We start from the raw sequence: 17,823 nt of genomic DNA, 5'->3' as shown, positions 1-17,823 counted from the left end.
GTACCTGGCCCTGTGTACCTTAGTATGGCGAGCTGCGTCTGACCAGCAGAATAACAGTCGCCACACGCTAGATTCTTCTCGTATCACACTTTATTGGAGTACAGCTTGGTTAGAGAAAGATGGAAGGAAGACCCCGCAGCCTTAGCGGCAGCTGCCTATGTAAGATTCGGGGTACTGTGCAAGTCTCTGACTGGTTCATATCGAAAGCATAGCTACACGTCGCCTTCGGACTGGTTACTGCTCTGAAACCTTGTTAGCATATCTCAACGCATGCACACTGGCTACCGGATGGATGACTCAGCTTTTTCTATCCTGCTTTGCGGCAACGCTTTGCCGCGCCCCACACCTTAGCTGTACACCTTAACTCCCACTAGGCTGTTCATCTCGCCCTGTTGGTGAGTGGGGAGGAATCCTTCCCCCAGTAGTCTGAGGTGGCCAGCATTGTATTTGTTGCCCCTGGTCATACTCAAATGCAAGACAACAGACGGAGACAAAATAGCTCTCCTGGGAATTAGAGAGGAGAAGAGAGACCATTGATTATAGGTTTTGCCAAATCTTGCAATTATGTGATTCAGAGCTTTCTGTGGCCTGATTCTGAAAATTGCAATATGCACCCTGTAGGGAAAATATTATACCAGTTATAAATGCATACCAATCAATACTAACCAATAAGGAAGACCTCATCTGAACTCTGGACATATGGAGAGCTAGATTATCATTTTTTAATGCAGCAGGAAGAAGAAAGAGAGACACAAGATGTTCCCCTTAAGCTTTAGTCATAAAGAGGACATAAAAAGGATTTATCAGTCCTTTGGGACTATGTGTAATATGCAAGGTCCCAAATGAGAAATTCTCTGGAACTTAATGTGAGAGTCCTAGCAATTTCACCCAAGATACAGATATTGGTAAGGAAGAAGGTTTAAAGAGTCATAAAAAGGAAGGAAAGAGACAGGAAAATAGGCAGAGGGAGAGAGAGAAACAAGAAGATATGAAGGAAAGAAAGGGAGGGAGGGAGGAGAGGGAGGGAAGGAGGAAGGAAGGAAGGAAGAAGGGAGGGAGGGAGAGAGGAAGGGAGGGAGGGAGGGAGGAGGGAGGGAGGGAGGAAGGAAGGAAGAAGGAAGGGAGGGAAGAAGGAAGGAAAGAAGGAAGGGAGGGAGGGAGGAAGGAAGGAAGGAAGAAGGAAGGGAGAGAGGGAGGGAAGGAGGAAGGAAGGAAGAAGGGAGGGAGGGAGGGAGGGAAGGAGGAAGGAAGGAAGAAGGGAGGGAGGGAGGGAGGGAAGGAGGAGGGAAGGAAGAAGGAAGGGAGGGAGGGAGGAAGGTTCAGAAACCCTCCAATGAGACTTTCTCTACCTCCTTGAGTCAGATGGAAGCTCTTTGTTGGCATAGGATTAGTGGTCCAATGACGTTCAAGGTGTGATTTACGTGAATTCAGGAAACACCCCAGGAGAGGTGAGTTTGTTCTAATTAGAGCATTGGACCCTCAGCATGCCTTCTGTGCATTTGTACACAGCCAGTGAGTTCTATACCATCTCCTAAAGATGTCGCAGAACCTGCGGTGCCTTCAGGAGGTAACTGGAGCCTCACTCTCAGCCTTATCTGGGTTTTAATAAGGATTCCGCCACTTATGAGAAGTGGGCCATGTGTATGCCACTCAACCTCTTGTAGTCTGCTTTTCCTCATTCCTAAATATTGGGATTTTAACCCCTCTTGTGAAGAGTCATTGGGAAGAATGAAAGAGTCATTGTGAATGAAAATGCTTGGTAAAGGGATCCTCAATAAATGTCACTTCTGCCCAGTACCCTTCTTCTTTCTCACTCCAGTTGGGTATTATTGGAGATGCTCTGGGCTTTCCCCGCTGAGATGATTCCTGGGTCTGGGGTTATGAGCAGAGAATAACACAGGGATAGAAGGGCAGGGCAGTGGGGGAAGTTCAGCCCAATGCCAGCAACAGGGGAGCAAATGTGTTGAAGAATTTAAAAACAATTATAAAACTGACTAAAATGGGATTTGCTTTTTATTTTCACCATGTGCCCTGATTCTAAATAATGTCATGAGAAAACATCTTCCCTGAAAAATAAATGTTAGTGATCTAAATTTTAAATCATGGCTGTGGTTATTGTTGAGTTTCAGTGCTATATGTAATCCTCAAATCACAATAAACATTATATTTGTTTAATAAGCATTATATTTTATGTAGAAGTTAATTCAGAGAATTCCTGGTTATGTAGGAATGAGTTACCTGCTTTTATTTCCAGAATCAGTTCATAGCGGTTTGAAATCTTTAGAGATTGCATCATGAGTTTGTTTCTCCAGCCCCATCGTACTTCATACTCCTGTGTTTAAACACCAGATTTGAAGTAAAAAATGATTGCAAAAGGTAAAGAAACAGAATTTGAATTACTTCATTTCTGTCATTCTCTGTGGACATTTTGGGTGTGTATTTGTGTCTAAAATTCAAAATAGTGAAACACTGTAAACCTGTGGGGAATAATATTTTTGTTAAGCACGAATTTTAGTTCACACATGAAATGTTTTACTGACTGTGAACAATATCTTTAAAATGGGAATTTTTGTCCATGTATTCTACTTTGAAAATTATAATTATTTGTTTTTAAACTGAAGAACAAATCCAGTAAATAAAACATTACCACACACAATTATATCACTTAACAGTTATCTTATAATTTTTGTAGGCATTTGGATTTTAATAAAATTTATTTAGAAGTTACTGGACAGTTCTTTACATAAAATAATATTACAGAATATTGTGAAGAAAGGATCAAAGTCCAAACTGTAAGGTGGATATAAAACTTTTGAATAAATGGTGTTTTCCCCTTTTACATACATAGAATACATTTTCTTTTTTACTGGGAAGATTATACATACAAAGTATAATAAAAGAAATTTGTCACTGCCTGTGAAATTTTCCCTGCATTTCCTGGCCAAGCTATTTTTTATTTCATTTCAAGATTTTGATGAAAATAGTTTTGTTGAAAAGAGGAGGAGGCGGTGTTAAAAATGATCTGCTCTGGATATTAACTATGTGAGGTGGGCCACTGACTGCAGGTCAGCTTTTCCTGAGCACCAAACGCCCACCGTGGCAGGTGGGCACCCAGAGCACAGGGCTTCCCAGTTGCTTGAAGAGAAAACTTTCTCTGGTTCAGGGCACTGGCTTTTCACAGTCCTGTGGGTTCTAACCTTAAGGAAAATAGCAGCAGCAGTAGTCAAAACAAATAGCTTCTCCGGGCATCAGGCAGATATTTCCATCAATTTCTCTCTCAAATGGTCCAGACTCAGACTTCCTTCAGTCTAGGTCAGATGATCTCACAGTCGCCCCTTAGAATCCACCCATTCGTCTGAGTGTTCAGGAAGGAGCATCTACATTGTGACCCTCTCTCCGTGGGACCCTTTCTCAAAGGGTCCTTGATTTTTCCCTCTCGTGCTGTGCAGGGCTTTTTTCTAATGCCCTTTTGACACTGAATTAACCTTAAGTCTTGCCAGGGAGGAAGCTCTGGGTTGGGTTGGACAGCCCTGCGGTACCATCCATGAGACCATCTGGGAGTTAATTATGCTGTAACCCTTTCGCTGCTTGGAACTCATTAATCTCCCCTCCTCCTCAGCCCCTTTCCCAGGAAAGCTGTTTAGTTATTTCCAGCTGAAGCTGCTCATCGCTTGGAAGAGTCCCCTAGGACTCAACTGCTCACCAAACAATAACCAGACCTCTTTATGCTCCTGCTAGAAATGTTATGCTTTGCTGGAGATGGTTCTTTGGATGATAAAAGCCCGGGTTTGCATACAGTCAGAGCAGTACCCTCTATCCAATTGGACTGGGCCAGGCCAAGTTAGTATAGTGAGTCACTGGCAGACAGCAGCTAATCATCTCCCCACATGCCATGAACATAGGTGAGCACAAATCCACATCAAACCTGGTTCCTTTTTGAAAGGCCATGTTTATAGCCCATTAGTAGTTAGGGCAAGTGAGAACAAGGCTATTGGTGGCAAGAATGCAATCCATCACAGTAATTAAATGGGTTTAAGCGCAGCACTAATCTGGAGAGGTGCAAAGAGTTCTGTTTTGACGTCCTAACAAAAAAATGAACCAAGCCAAGGAAAGTTCCTGTTCACTGTCTCTGTCTCTCTTTTGGTCTGTCTCTGCTTCCAGCCTCTCTCTCCATCTCTTTTTTTCTCTGCATTCTGTGTCCCTTTGAATCTCTTTCTCTGTAAATCATTGTCTCTCTCTGTTTCTCCAGCAGATGCCTTTCTCTTTTTACAAAATCTTTCTTCTTCAATTTAACATTACAATGTCTAACAACTTAAGTAAATTCTTCCAGAAATTAAAACAAAACAACAACCACTCTCTTTACTGCCCCTAGTTTCAGCACCCCACCCTTTATTTTTGGTCCCCTGCCAGCTGCAGCCAGGGTGATGATGCACTTGGCTGTGTGTTTAGATTTCTCATTGAGATTTCAGTGTAGTCCTGGTACTGCCTCACATCTCCCCTGCTACCTGCTGTGGTTCCGTTTCTTTGGTTCCTGGGCAAAATTGCAAGACACTCAGCTGATTAGATCCCGCCCCCATCCCTCCCTTTGAGAACCTGAGCGTCCCCATAAAATGCTGACCTCTTGGTGCTTACACAAGAAGTGACCAAAAGAGAATCTTGAGCTCTGAGCATATAATTCCTACCTGCACACTGGAGCGTATCATGGACCCAAGAGTTGAGGTGCTGAGGCGCCGAGGGTACCAGGCTCATTTCACACAGCCTCGAGAAGCAGCTGTCTGCTGAAGGCCCGGCAGCTGTTTAACACACAGAGCAACCGTGCACACCAGTTTAGGACGGGGAATGAAGAAGGGGACCGTAGCCAATTGCAGCCACAGGGGGCACTGGAGGAGGCAAGATGAGGTTACCTCTGATGCACCTCTCTGCCTCCCAGCTTCAAAGAGGGTGGTGATTCCTCCTTATTTTAAAAAAAAGCAAAAGAATCCCCAAATTGTATACCTCATTATGCCAGCCAAGCCTGGCTTCCAAAAACAGCTTTAAAATTTGCCTCCAGGGAAGCAATGACCCCAGGAGGGAGAATACAAACACTGTGAACCACAGTTGCTAAAAGCCCTGCTCCAGGCAGACAAGACAAAGCAAGAATTTAGGGTCTTCAAAAAACACTGGATCAGTTTATTTTCCATAAACAGATATTTTATGCTACAGCAGTCACGGTATACCAGAGGAAGGGTATATATATTTTTCACCCTGCTACTAAAGCAGCATGTTTTACATTGGTGCAGGGGGCTTCCTTACTGATAAAAGAACTGCCCAAGGGGTTCTGTCCATTAAAAGAGACTCTAATCAGGAAGATGATGTCTGCATTTTTGATGGCATTTCTTAACCAAAAATTTCTGGTTGGACAATTTCTGTACTCATTTTTTTGTTTACTGCTTTAAAAGTCATTAAATATAGCATACATATAGAAAGGTATATAAAATACAATTGTGTAGTATAAAAAAGAATGAACACCCAAGTCACCATGATCTGTTTCAAGGAGTGAAGCATCATGTGCACCCCAGATGCCCTCACATTTCTCCTCCCAACCCTGACGACCTCTCCTCTGCTCTGGCTTTTATGGTGATCACAGCTGTCATTTTCTTTATCGTTTGACCACCTATGTATCACTAAACACTGTGGTTTAGTTTTGCCTGCTTTGGAATCTTATATAAAGAAAATCATAGAATATATATAGTTTTGTGTCTTTGCCTCTTTCACTACATTTTGTTTATAAGCGTCATTAATGTTAAGTAAATGTCTAGTTTGTTGCAGTATCCTTTTGCATGAACAGGCCGAAATTTACCCATTCCCCCTGGCTATTTACCCAGTGCTATGAACATTTGTGTTTGTTTCCTGGTGTACAAGTTTCTCTAGGGTTTTTATCCAGAGGTGAGTTATGGCTTGATGATAATCTTTAATCTTGAAATCGTGAAGGATCAGGAGGCATTTATAAGTCTCCTGCAAGAGAAAGGACATTCCAGGGAGAGGGAACAGGGTGTGTAAAAAGCATAGAGGTGAGATATCACATGATGTGCTGGGGAATCACAGTCCTGGATTACTGGAGTGTAGCACTGGAATAACTCCAAGTGGAGTTCCCAGTAGGAACAGGGCAGTAAATGTTACAATGCACATTTATAATCTAGGGCAACGGACATATTTTGAGTTATCACCTTCACAGCACTGGCCATGGCATCCAATTATAGTGGGACCATGTAGTTGGACCCAGTTGTTGTGGGACGAAGATCAATCCTGAGCAGTCTTGCTCGGTGGGGATCATCTAAATTTTAAATAGCATGTAGGGTTCATCTTGTATAATCAGGTCTTATCTATTGGTAAGTAGGCGCCTAGAATACCATGTTTTGGAGAATATGAGGCCATGGCTGGTATCAGCAAGAAAGCTTTGGTTAATAGTGTAGAACCCGTGTGCCAAGGATTTGCTGACTTTTATCTAAATGCCTCTCTCTGCAGTGGTTCAGACACCATGGAGGAGCTCCCACCCCACAGCATCCAGCTCATGCTGTTGCACATAGCGTTTACTTTATTACATGTACGATGCTGCTCTCGTCACCAGGGTGCCCGTTATAAACTGCATCAGCTATCTGTGTGCCTGTGAAGAGCAGCTACCGGGGCAAACAAAATTTAAACTCCCTTGGCTTTCAAATGACAGGAAGAAGAGGTGCTGAATGTCAAGGTCTTATTTAAGGAATGATAAAACAACAAGCTTTGTGTGCTCTCATGAGAGCAACCACATTTACTGTAGATGAAACCGAACAACAATTTATATTCTGAGTCTCTCTCCTAAACCAAAGTGATCTCAAGATTCTGTCCTACAAGCTGAAATGGCACAATGTATTTCCAGCAAGCTAGTTTGAGTCACTATTCTGAAAGTGTCGATTTCCTGGTATTAAAAAAAAAGCCCTCCGTATTAGACCAAGGCTTTGCCTAAGGTAGCCTGGGTTATGGGACACTTATATATCAGATTCAGTGACCAGGAAGAAACAGGTCTGTGTGTCCAGTTAATATTATCAATGGATTATTTGTGCACCTGTGGAAGAACAAAGGTGAGATTCCTTGTTAAACGGCCATCCTTTCAGCGTTGCTGGGCGGTGGCGGGCAGACCACAGTCATGTGTAGTGGTACATGGTAAGCCTCAAGGACCTTTGACTTAATAAATAGAGATAAGAAACTAGACATTTCCAATGCCATATGAGTACATCCAAGATTAGTGCCTGTTTGTCCGTGGTGGAAAAAAAAAAGACCACAAAGTATTTTAATGCTGAGACAGAGGCCATAAATCCCAGTAGAAACCATTCTTTATTGTGTGAACTTGGATGGGTTCTTTGCCATCCCCAGGTCTCAGTTTTCTTATTTGTAAAATGAGAAAAAGACCTTGCAGCATTGTTTACTGGGATCTCATCAAGGGAGATTATGTATGTGAAAGTTGTCTTTAAATTGTAGAGCGTTCTACAAAGATTAGGTGTTTTTATTATTATTCCCTCATAAGGGAATAATAATAAAGGTTCAAAAGAGATCATGTGCGTGAAATTACTTGGAAAAGAACTTGGAAAAATTGGTCTGGAAAAGTACACGTGTAAGGAGGTAGTTGAAGTAATAGTATCAGAGCTTTTAGTTCTGGGTGTCTAGAGAGAGTGCCAGAGGTATATGAAAGAGGGATAAGGGCATTTATGGAAATACAAGGTTCAGAGCATTTTTAAAACAGGCATGTGGTTAATTCAATAAAAATGGAAGATGAACCCTGGACTTTTATAGAACAGAAGCATCAATGTCAGTGGAGCTGTGAACAGGAAATTATTGTTCAGCCAACGAGTCCATGTGGCGTTTTATATTTAATAGGCATTTTTGATGATAAGAAAGAGAGACTGACTCAGGTTACAATGAGGAAATAGAGATTCATGGATGGATAGATGCAGGCATTCATCTGCACCATCCCTCATGGGAAATTACAAAGAGCCAAGTCACATGGAGAATGGAATGTGCAGCAGGAACTGAGAGGTTATGCAGGATCAAAAGCAACTCTAGGAACTGGATTATCATGTTGCCCTAGAACGACAGGGGTTTTCTAATTTTCCACTGTTCAAGCCATTCCACAACCAAGAGACGGTGGTCTCTCCTGTGCATCACTCAGTCTCTGCTTTCTAGAGTCCCAGGCTTATCTTAGCTCCCGCTACCCATGCTTTCCCTTGCCCGTGGCTCCTGTTCCTCTAGGTTTCTGCTGAATGCCTCTCAGCTCCTGTTTCCTTCCCACCTTCCAAGTCACGAATCTCTCTCTTTCTTTCTCTCTCCGATTCTCAATTTAGCTTCTTCAGCAGAGAGAATCCGAGTGGTTCCATTATCCTCATTGTCCTTGCTGGATGTGACGTTTGTCACATCCAGCTCAGAGACTGGCTGCTCGTAGGTCAGGCTTTTGTACCTGGACCAGTTATCTGGGAGGTAGGGTGGCATGATGTGAACATCGCAATGTACGCTTCAAGACCCTTTAGTTGGGGCTGTAGGTTGGGCCCTCTTGGAGCGGCGTGGGGCAGGGCTCTGTTGGTGGGTGTTCTGCAGCCTTGGTACCATGTGAGGTCTTGGAGCTCCGTGGCTTACTTCCCCTTCCTCGGTACGTAAGAGCAGCGGCTCAAGTAAAGCACTTTCTGCAGAGGCTGAGGATGGTAAAAGAGAAGTAGAAGGGGAGAAAGAAGAGGAACCACGTGGGGATTCTGAAGTATCTTCTCCTCAAGGCACTATGGAAAGAGACATAAAATGTAAGCTTTAAAGGGTCAGGACTATTAAGCTTGGCCCCAAACAAGCATTGTTTCGGGTTCTGGTTCTTTTGCCTAAAGTTGGTTCAAAGTAGCTTCTTCGACACAGTTAGGAACCTCAGGATGTTGGCACAGAAAGACACCTCGAGGTCAGCCCTTCTTCACTGTGCATGGTCTAGCCCCTTCTTCTCGGAGAGGTGGGAGGGGGAGGCCTCTGACCTGCGATCGCTGAACAGAGGAGTGATCTCTGCCGAGGAGATTCCCTGCTGCGGAGCTGCCCGCTCCGGTCAGCTGGTGTCCACTCGGGCCCGTGTAGAGATGGAAACGTTATTGGCTTGAAGAGCTACCCATTCCATTTGGAGCAGTGGGCCTGCAATTCTTGCCAGTCTTCCCTTTATATGCTTTTTCTATAAGGGGTGGTGTATTTCCTCTAAGATTTGTCTTCAGCCTTCTGAGTGTTTACACTCCATCTCTCCAAGTGTCCCATTCACACCTCCGATTTGCTCAGCTGCAGGCTTGTGGCCCAAGGGCCAGAAGAGGAAGCCACCTTGGCCTCCAGGTGCCTGTGAAGGCTGTGGCCACAAACAGCAAAAACAAAACAACAACAGCAATAAAAGGCCCCCATCAGCCTAATCAGCCTCCCAACCCGATCACACAACAACGGCTGTCCTGGGTGAAGCTTTGTACAAGTTTTGTCTTCTGCCAGCAAATAACTAAAACTATGGCCACTGGAGTGGTTTTTGGGTTTTTTTTTGTGGTACGCGGGCCTCTCACTGCCGTGGCCTCTCCCGTTGCGGAGCACAGGCTCCGGATGCGCAGGCTCAGCAGCCACGGCTCACGGGCCCAGCCGCTCCGCGGCATGTGGGATCTTCCCGGACCGGGGAACGAACCCGTGTCCCCTGCATCGGCAGGCGGACTCTCAACCACTGCGCCACCAGGGAAGCCCGCCACTGGAGTTTTTAAGCATTTCGCGTGTTGTAGAGGCAGCTGAGACGCTCATGGTTCCAAACTGACAGACAAAATAACCAAATATGCGTTGGGTGTCTGCTCTGTGTGGCGCGGGGCAAGTTACTTGGTATCTGTGCTTTACATTGTTTCTTATCTGAACACTGGGCCATTTATTTTCTTATCCCTGTGCCTGGCTTTCAGGAAATGTCTAAGAAACATTACCTATTAATATTACATACTGTGTTATTTAGTCATCATGAGAACTTTCTGAGGCTCAGGGAAGTCAAGTAATTTGCTCAAGTTCTAGAAGGCAGTAAGTGATGGAGTTCGAATAGGGAACCACTCTTCTTGCTTGAGTGAGATGGTGTTTGTACGCCACCAGACGTTCCCGCGACACCCCCTGTAGTTGGGGTGAGATTCTGGAGAAGGTCCCAGTGCTGGAAACTTCCTTCTTGATTTTCTTTTCTTCCCAAAGGGGGCTGGGCAGGGGGCACCCCAGTGTACACTCTGGATCTGAGTCTCCTTGCCACAGATTCAGGAACTCCACGCAGCCCCTGCCTCCAGGGCCCTTTCCTTCTGGGCGTCTTGTGGGCCTTGACAAAGCCCCCCACCCCTCTGCCCTGTGGGGCAGCAGGCTCCTGGACTCTGGAGGTGTTTGAGGGGCACGAACCCCTCCTCTGCTCCTGCCTGTGGTTTGGACCGTCTGCCACTCCCTACAGGACCTCAAGCACAGCATCTAGGCTCCTGACCTTGGCAAAGCAACCTCATGCTCACCAAGGCTCACTTTCTTCAAGCTAGGGTGGCTCATGTGCACAGAATTACTCCGTAAGATTTGTAGAGGGCCCCGCATGAAACCTGCCAGCTTTTATTTCTTAGGTGATGAAAAAGGTGGCCCTGACGGTGGGAGGTCGCATGGCCGGCCACCACTCCCGAACCAGTCGTGTCAGCTCGAGTTCCAGATAGTCCAGGGGACGGCGCGGGCAGGGTTTTACTGACACCTCGAAACAGGCAAATTGGCAGCTCCTCATGTTCTCCTACCCCGACAGATGTGGCTGTAGAGCCTGTTCTCAGATGCCCTCCAGGGTCCCAGGAGACAGAAGTCAAAACCTGAGTGAAGGGAAAATTAGAATTCAGTGAAACCAGGAAGAGGAAAGGACTTTGGGAGAAGGACTTGGTGTAGGTCATCTGGAAAGTACGTACCCTTAGGAGACGTGCATAACAATGGCCTCGAGGAGAGGGTGGGCGAGGGTGGGCAGGAGTGGGCAAGTGTCTGTGGGCCCAGAAAAGCACCCCAGCGTGTACGTGGCCAGATGCAAACACCTAAAACAGGTGTCTCCTGAGAGGCCGCCACCAGCGGATTATGCAATCACTCAATTTCCGGCTTGCTTGTCTCACTCAAGAAAAGATTTAGACTGTTTCCACCATCCTTCCACAGACCGCTGCTAAATGACCAGATGGGAAGCAGTCTACTGCTGACCTAACTGCCAAGCGGGCCACGAGCGTTCCAGACAGTGTGGGATTTGTAGCAAAAGAATTAGTATTATTCTTCCCCCACTCCCTGAAGAAGCAAAGGCCTTCACCTTTGACCTTGGCATTCCCTTGTTGCTTTCTTCTGCTCCACGACACCTAGGCTTGCTATTATTTATCCTGGGTCTTCTTGTGAATATTGGCCGGATTCTAACTTATATGGAATACAATTCAGAAGACCGAGGCTTTCCAAGTTTCAGACCTCCTGAGAGAGCTGTGAGTGCGTGTGTGTTAAAGAAGAGCTCTCAACTTATCTCATGGCTGAAAGCCCTCCGGAGATCTCTGAGCTTAATCTGAGGAATCAAGCAGGTTGGTTAGCCCCTGTCTGATGGGTTCTATCAAAATGTGATAAAACAGGGTCATGACAAATGGTGGCTTGAGTTCATTATGGTCCTGTATGGGGCTCTGTACAGGTACACCAGGCCATAACTCATCTGCCTTGTGACAGGTTTTATTACTCTGTTTTAGTGCCATTCTGAGGAGTGAGGGGAATTGCCCCAGAAAACAGACGTGGGAGACTTTTTTCATCCGCCCGGTCCTGTGGACAGGCCTAAGGCTCCAGCCCGGTGAGTCACTGTTGTGGTATTATATGCCTCAAGATTAAGTGTGTGCTGTGGAAAGTGTGGAGCAGGATTTATCAGTGAGAGTTCTTCCTTTGAAGTATCGGGCAGGCTGCTTTGCTGATGGTCTCTGGAACCCGGCCAAGCCCCAGTACGCTGTGAAAATAGCCATCTAGGTTTTCTTGGCGCATGAGCACATTGGCACTTGATCCTCAGACCTCCACCGCTTTCTGATGTTTTTGAGGCGAGTGTTCTTGGGAATCAGGGCCTGGGGCCAGATTGCAACCCTGCCTGCGTGTGCCCCATCCAAACACGGTCTTGCTGGCTCCAGATACGGATGGTCACACCAACCTGAATAAGAATATCCTTGAGTTCCAACATGCAGGCTGGCTTTGAGTTGCTTTTAAGCACTGATGTGAGAATTTCTCTAACCTGCATTTCCTGCTGCCCTGCCCCCCACCAACAATGTGTCGGATGCTTAAGGCTTTTCACAGCAGCTATGCCTTCCACAGCAGTGCATCTTTCCTGTCCGGCTTGAAACTAAAGCAATACACGTGTGGAGAAAAACCTCGATGACGCCATTATAACTCTACCAGTAAATTAATTTTAAAAAACCCATCTTTCTCTAGTGAAAAATCCATCATCGATTTACCTGCATCTCCCTCCTCCTACCTCTCCCCATCGTCATACTGTTATTAATTCTGAGAACAAAGGACATAAAAAGCTAATTACATTAGGTTCCCAGACACCCTTCCGGAGATTAGTCTGTCAGTCACACTTCTCGTCACCCAGCTATGTGTCAGAAAGAGCTTCCATGTAAATGCAGATTTCCCAATTGACTCTCCATTCCAGGCTTCCCTCCAGCCTGGGAACCAGACTCTGTCCTTCCTGATTTTAATCTTGCCAACCTGTGTTGGAGAACCCGCATATAACCTGGCCGAGCATCTCTCTTTCTTTTAGCTTTGTGAGTGGGCAGACCAGGTAATAAAGGCAACTTGATACGACTGTACTTGAATCTTAGAGTGGGCCCAGGAAGCCGTCAGGTCCATGTCCATTGACCTCTTGGTTGAAAACATAATTGAATGTGGTTGCAGGTTGGGCTCTGTTAGGTGTCGAATTGTGTCTCCTCCTCCACTCATATGCTCAAGTTTTAACCCCTAGTACCTTAGAATGTGACCTTATTTGGAGATGGGGTTCTTTGCAGAAGTAATCAAGTTAAAATGAGGCCATTAGAGTGGGCCCTAATCCAATATGACTGGTGTCCTTATAAAAAGGGGAAATTTGGAGACAGACCCACACAGAGGGAGAATGTCATGTGAACAGTAAATCACCATCTGCAAGTCAAGGAAAGAGACCCAGAACAGATTCTTCTCTCACAGCCCTCAGAAGGAAACAACCCTGCCAATACCTTGATTTCGGATGTCTAGCCTCCAGAACCAAGAAAATAAATTTCTGTTTTTGAAGGCACTCAGGCTGTGGTACTTTATTACAGCAGCTCTAGCAAACTAATACAGGGACCTTGGGCAGCAGGCTCTATGGCAGAGATTAAAATGAAGGAAGTTTGTAGGGGAGCACTCTTGGGATAAACTCCTGTGGAAGAGAAAAGAAAGAAGCAGCCTGGGAAGTGGGAGATACGGAGATGTGATGGAGTCCCAGTGAAGGCCTCAGCTGACTCCATGGGATGCTCTGGATCTGGGGGACGGCCCTTCATGGTTGGGAAATGGGTTTGAGCCTCTCTACGCCCTGGTCGATCCATCACTGGGTGAGGGCTGCCTCTGGAAGGAGGTATGACCTCGGGGGAGGCAGTTTTCGTCAGCCAAAGCCATTCCTGAAGAGGGTCAACAGTTGGGGATGATCTTGTGGGATCAGTCCCAGAGTTGGGAGCACAGTCCTTCATTCCGCAGGGGGGATGCGGGTGGTACATCACAGCATCCACCATAAAATCAAGGTGAAGGATGGCTTATCCTATTTCAGGATTTTCAAAATGGAGTTGAGCTTTGTAAGGTGTGGTGCCCTGTTTGGTCCTCCTTTCTTCCTTTACCTTCTAGATGAGGCAGGCTGTGGTTCCTCCCAGCCTTTGAACCTGCTCTGGGAGAGCAGTGGGGGGGAGGTGTATCAATCAGTATCTAGAGAGGAAGACAGAAACTACTCTGGATGCTTCAGATAGAGGGAATTAATAGAGAAAGAAGGTTCCAAAGGTGAAAGAGCTGGGGGGGGGGGCACAGAGAGAGAGCGATCCTCCCCAGTGATCAGGAGGATGGTTTTGACCTGGGGTTGGAAGCTTTAAGCCCACGCTCCCTGCTGAGCTGCTTCAGTGCTGCTGCTGTTGGCTGTATGCTGGTCCCTCTGAACAGGAACTCAGAATGCCACACACTGATGCAGGTGAAACCAGGGCTGACGCTGCTACAGCTCAGAGTCACCTCTGGAGCCGCAGGAGCTCATAGTTGCTGGGGCCATACTAGTTGATGGCACCACCAGCATCAGACAGAAAAGCCTGCTCCTTCCTCCTGCTTTCTGGCAAGGGGACAGGCCCCTGGTCGCCTGCAGAAGAGAGGAGAACATAGAAGAAAGGGCAGGGATCTGGGACAGCAGACAGCCCAGTTTCTCTCAGACTTGCCTCTGCTGTGTCTCTAGTCAGGGGATGGTCCTGAGAGGGAGGACCAATGGCCAGGAAAGGAGGTCACAGAGCCATGGCCAGGAAGGCCCTCCCCAAGGCTGAGGAGGGAGCCCATCCAGGGAGTAGTGTACAACGCTAGAATTTGATGGGTCTTCCACTGCCACCTGCTTCCTGCCGCATATCCCTCTACTCCCTCTGAGGAGAAGAGAACTTTCCCTAATGGTCTCAGGCCAAGGTCAGCTTGGTGGAATGGAACTTTGTTTCTGGAGGGGATATGAATTGTGATCTTGTTGAAGAAACCGGGTCCTCAGGCTCTCAGATGGTACTCTCCTGACCACACCACGGCACAGCTGCAGCCCTCCCTCCCTTTTCCTTTCCTTCTGGCTCCTGACAGGAGTGGTGGGTCACCACTAGGGCACACGGGACATGACCACAAAGGGACAATGAGATCAACCAGACTCCTAGTTTGGTTGACAAGGTATCTGACTATCCAAGTCAGATACTTTGTCAAGTTGGTGTCTCAGATGACTTTCTGGTTATTTCATTGCATTGACCAAATAAATGTTCTATGGCACATTTAATAAAATAATAGCATGTACCTTATTGTGAATAAAACTTCTGACATTTACTACCTATTAATTTTTCAAAATGATTTTATATCATTTTCTTCATTCTTTTGGCAGCCACATGACACATCCTAAACTGGCCTTCTTCATCCATCCATTTGTTTTTTCAAAAAATATTTACTGGGTGCCAACCATGGACAAGTGTTTGTAGTACATACAGTGGAGGGAATACTGAGAAGCAAAAGAAATATCCCTGCTGAGAAGGAGTTTATCCCTACTAAGAAGGAGTCCACTTTTACAAATAAAGTAACTACATTAAAGAAATCTACCAAGACTTCAGATTGGTAAATCCAAGCCATTTCAATAAACAGTCTCCTTCTTCTTGAATCCTGAGGTGACGCAGTCAGCAGCATTCAACTCTAAGATTCAAGTTAATGTCTTATTATTTTGAACATCATCTGACTCTAGATTGAGATGTGTTTGGTGTAAGGTCGCTTGGAAGCGTCTCCATTTGTCCTTATGGGAAGTGACTGAGCAGGCTTGGTGTCTTCCACATTGCTTAGCTTTGTAGATACAAAATAAGCAGTATGTTGTATTCCTTCTGCGAAAGCATGTGCTTGGTATAGTTTTTCCACAGACCGCTGAACTCAACAGCCCATGAGTGGTGGTTCAACATGGGCGAGGACAAAGTGGTATGTGATAAAAGTTGTCATGAAAGACATCTGGGACTTCACTCCGCACTGCTCCTGGTGCCAGATCCTCAGATTACACAGCAGACTCAAAGGTACTGCCACATTTTACAGACCAAATTCTTCTCACCTGGGAATTTTACCCACCGACCAGACCCCGTATTGCTCGTAAATTTGAGACCTTGTGAGAAGTTTTATCAAACTGAGACTGCAGTTAAGTGCCTCGTAACCACCATCTTGCATATTTTTCTAGCCACCTAGCAATTTCCTCAAATCATGGGCTATTTCAGAATATTTCCCCAAATCATACTTCTGATTTCAAACCGCAAACTGAACCCATTCCTTTCTCTTTTGAGCTGTCACTCAGCTCCGCAGAAGCATGGATGTTACCATGGTTTCCTTAGTGATGCATCTGTTACAAAAAGAAGAGAGAGTGGTTGGAGGAGGCAAAGAAGGAGAAGGAAAAGGGGGCTGCATCCTCCCCATCTGTAGGGTGCCAGCTAGATGCTACTGCTTTGCATTTGGGCTGATCTTCCCCTGTGAGAGGTTGCCCTCAGGCCTTAAAAGCTTCCTTAGCTTACTTCGAAATCTTTTTTTTAAAAACACCTTTATTGGAGTATAATTGCTTTGCAATGGTGTGTTAGTTTCTGCTGTATAACATAGTGAATCAGCTATACATATACATACATCCCCATATCTCCTCCCTCTTGCGTCTCCCTCCCACCCTCCCTATCCCACCCCTCTAGGTGGACAGAAAGCACCGAGCTGATTGATCTCCCTGTGCTCTGTGGCTGGTTCCCACTAGCTATCTATTTTCCATTTGGTAGTGTATATATGTCCGTGCCACTCTCTCACTTCATCCCAACTTCCCCTTCCCCCTCCCTGTGTCCTCAAGTCCATTTTCTATGTCTGTGTCTTTATTCCTCTCCTGCCCCTAGGTTCTTCAGAACCTTTTTTTTTTTTTTTTTTTTAGATTCCATAGATATGTGTTAGCATACGGTATTTGTCTTCCTCTTTCTGACTTACTTCACTCTGTATGACAGTCTCTAGGTCCATCCACCTTGCTACAAATAACTCAATTTCATTTCTTTTTATGGCTGAGTAATATTCCATTGTATATATGTGCCACAACTTCTTTATGTATTCATCTGTCAATGGACACTTAAGTTGCTTCCATGTCCTGGCTATCGTAAATAGAGCTGCAATGAACATTGTGGTACATGACTCTTTTTGAATTATGGTTTTCTCAGGGTATATGCCCAGTAGTGGGATTGTTGGGTTGTATGGTAGTTCTATTTTTAGTTTTTTGAGGAACCATACTATTCTCCATAGTGGCTGTATCAATTTACATTCCCACCAACAGTGCAGGAGGGTTCCCTTTTCTCCACACCCTCTCCCGCATTTATTGTTTGTAGATGTTTTGATAATGGCCATTCTGACCAGTGTGAGGTATACCTCATTGTAGTTTTGATTTGCATTTCTCTAATGATTAATGATGTTGAGCATCCTTTCATGTGTTTGTTGGCAATCTGTATATCTTCCTTGGAGAAATGTCTATTTAGGTCTTCTGCCCATTTTTGGATTGGGTTGTGTGTTTTTTTTGATATTGAGCTGCATGAGCTGCTTGTATATTTTGGAGATTAATCCTTTGTCAGTTGCTTCATTTGCAAATATTTTCTCCCATTCTGAGGGTTGTCTTTTGGTCTTGTTTATGGTATCCTTTGCTGTGCAAAAGCTTTTAGGTTTCATTAGGTCCCATTTGTTTATTTTTGTTTTTATTTCCATTTCTCTAGGAGGTGGGTCAAAAAGGATCTTGCTGTGATTTATGTCATGGAGTATTCTGCCTGTGTTTTCCTCTAAGAGTTTGATAGTGTCTGGCCTTACATTTAGGTCTTTAATCCATTTTGAGTTTATTTTTGTGTATGGTGTTAGGGAGTGTTCTAATTTCATTCTTTTACATGTAGCTGTTCAGTTTTCCTAGCACCACTTACTGAAGAGGCTGTCTTTTCTCTATTGTATACTCTTGCTTCCTTTATCAAAGAGAAGATGACCATATGTGCGTGGGTTTATCTTTGGGCTTTCTCTCCTGTTCCATTGATCTATATGTCTGTTTTTGTG

The 17,823-nt window shown here is 45.3% G+C and overlaps 1 long non-coding RNA gene across 1 annotated transcript in view; it reads left to right on the top strand.

The window, feature by feature from the left end:
• LOC136794017 (uncharacterized) overlaps positions 1–17,823 on the top strand; it is a 297,921-nt gene that overhangs the window by 110,375 nt on the left and 169,723 nt on the right. Inside the window, exon 2 of the long non-coding RNA XR_010840167.1 lies at positions 11,742–11,839. This is a non-coding gene — a long non-coding RNA (uncharacterized lncRNA). The remainder of the gene's footprint in view (positions 1–11,741; positions 11,840–17,823) is intronic.

The sequence above is a fragment of the Kogia breviceps genome, chromosome 4 (assembly GCF_026419965.1).
Source record: "Kogia breviceps isolate mKogBre1 chromosome 4, mKogBre1 haplotype 1, whole genome shotgun sequence".
In the NCBI taxonomy this organism is placed as follows: Eukaryota; Metazoa; Chordata; class Mammalia; order Artiodactyla; family Physeteridae; genus Kogia; species Kogia breviceps.
The sequence above is the reverse complement of the archived record's forward strand: the minus strand, read 5'-3'. Positions and strand labels throughout refer to the sequence as shown.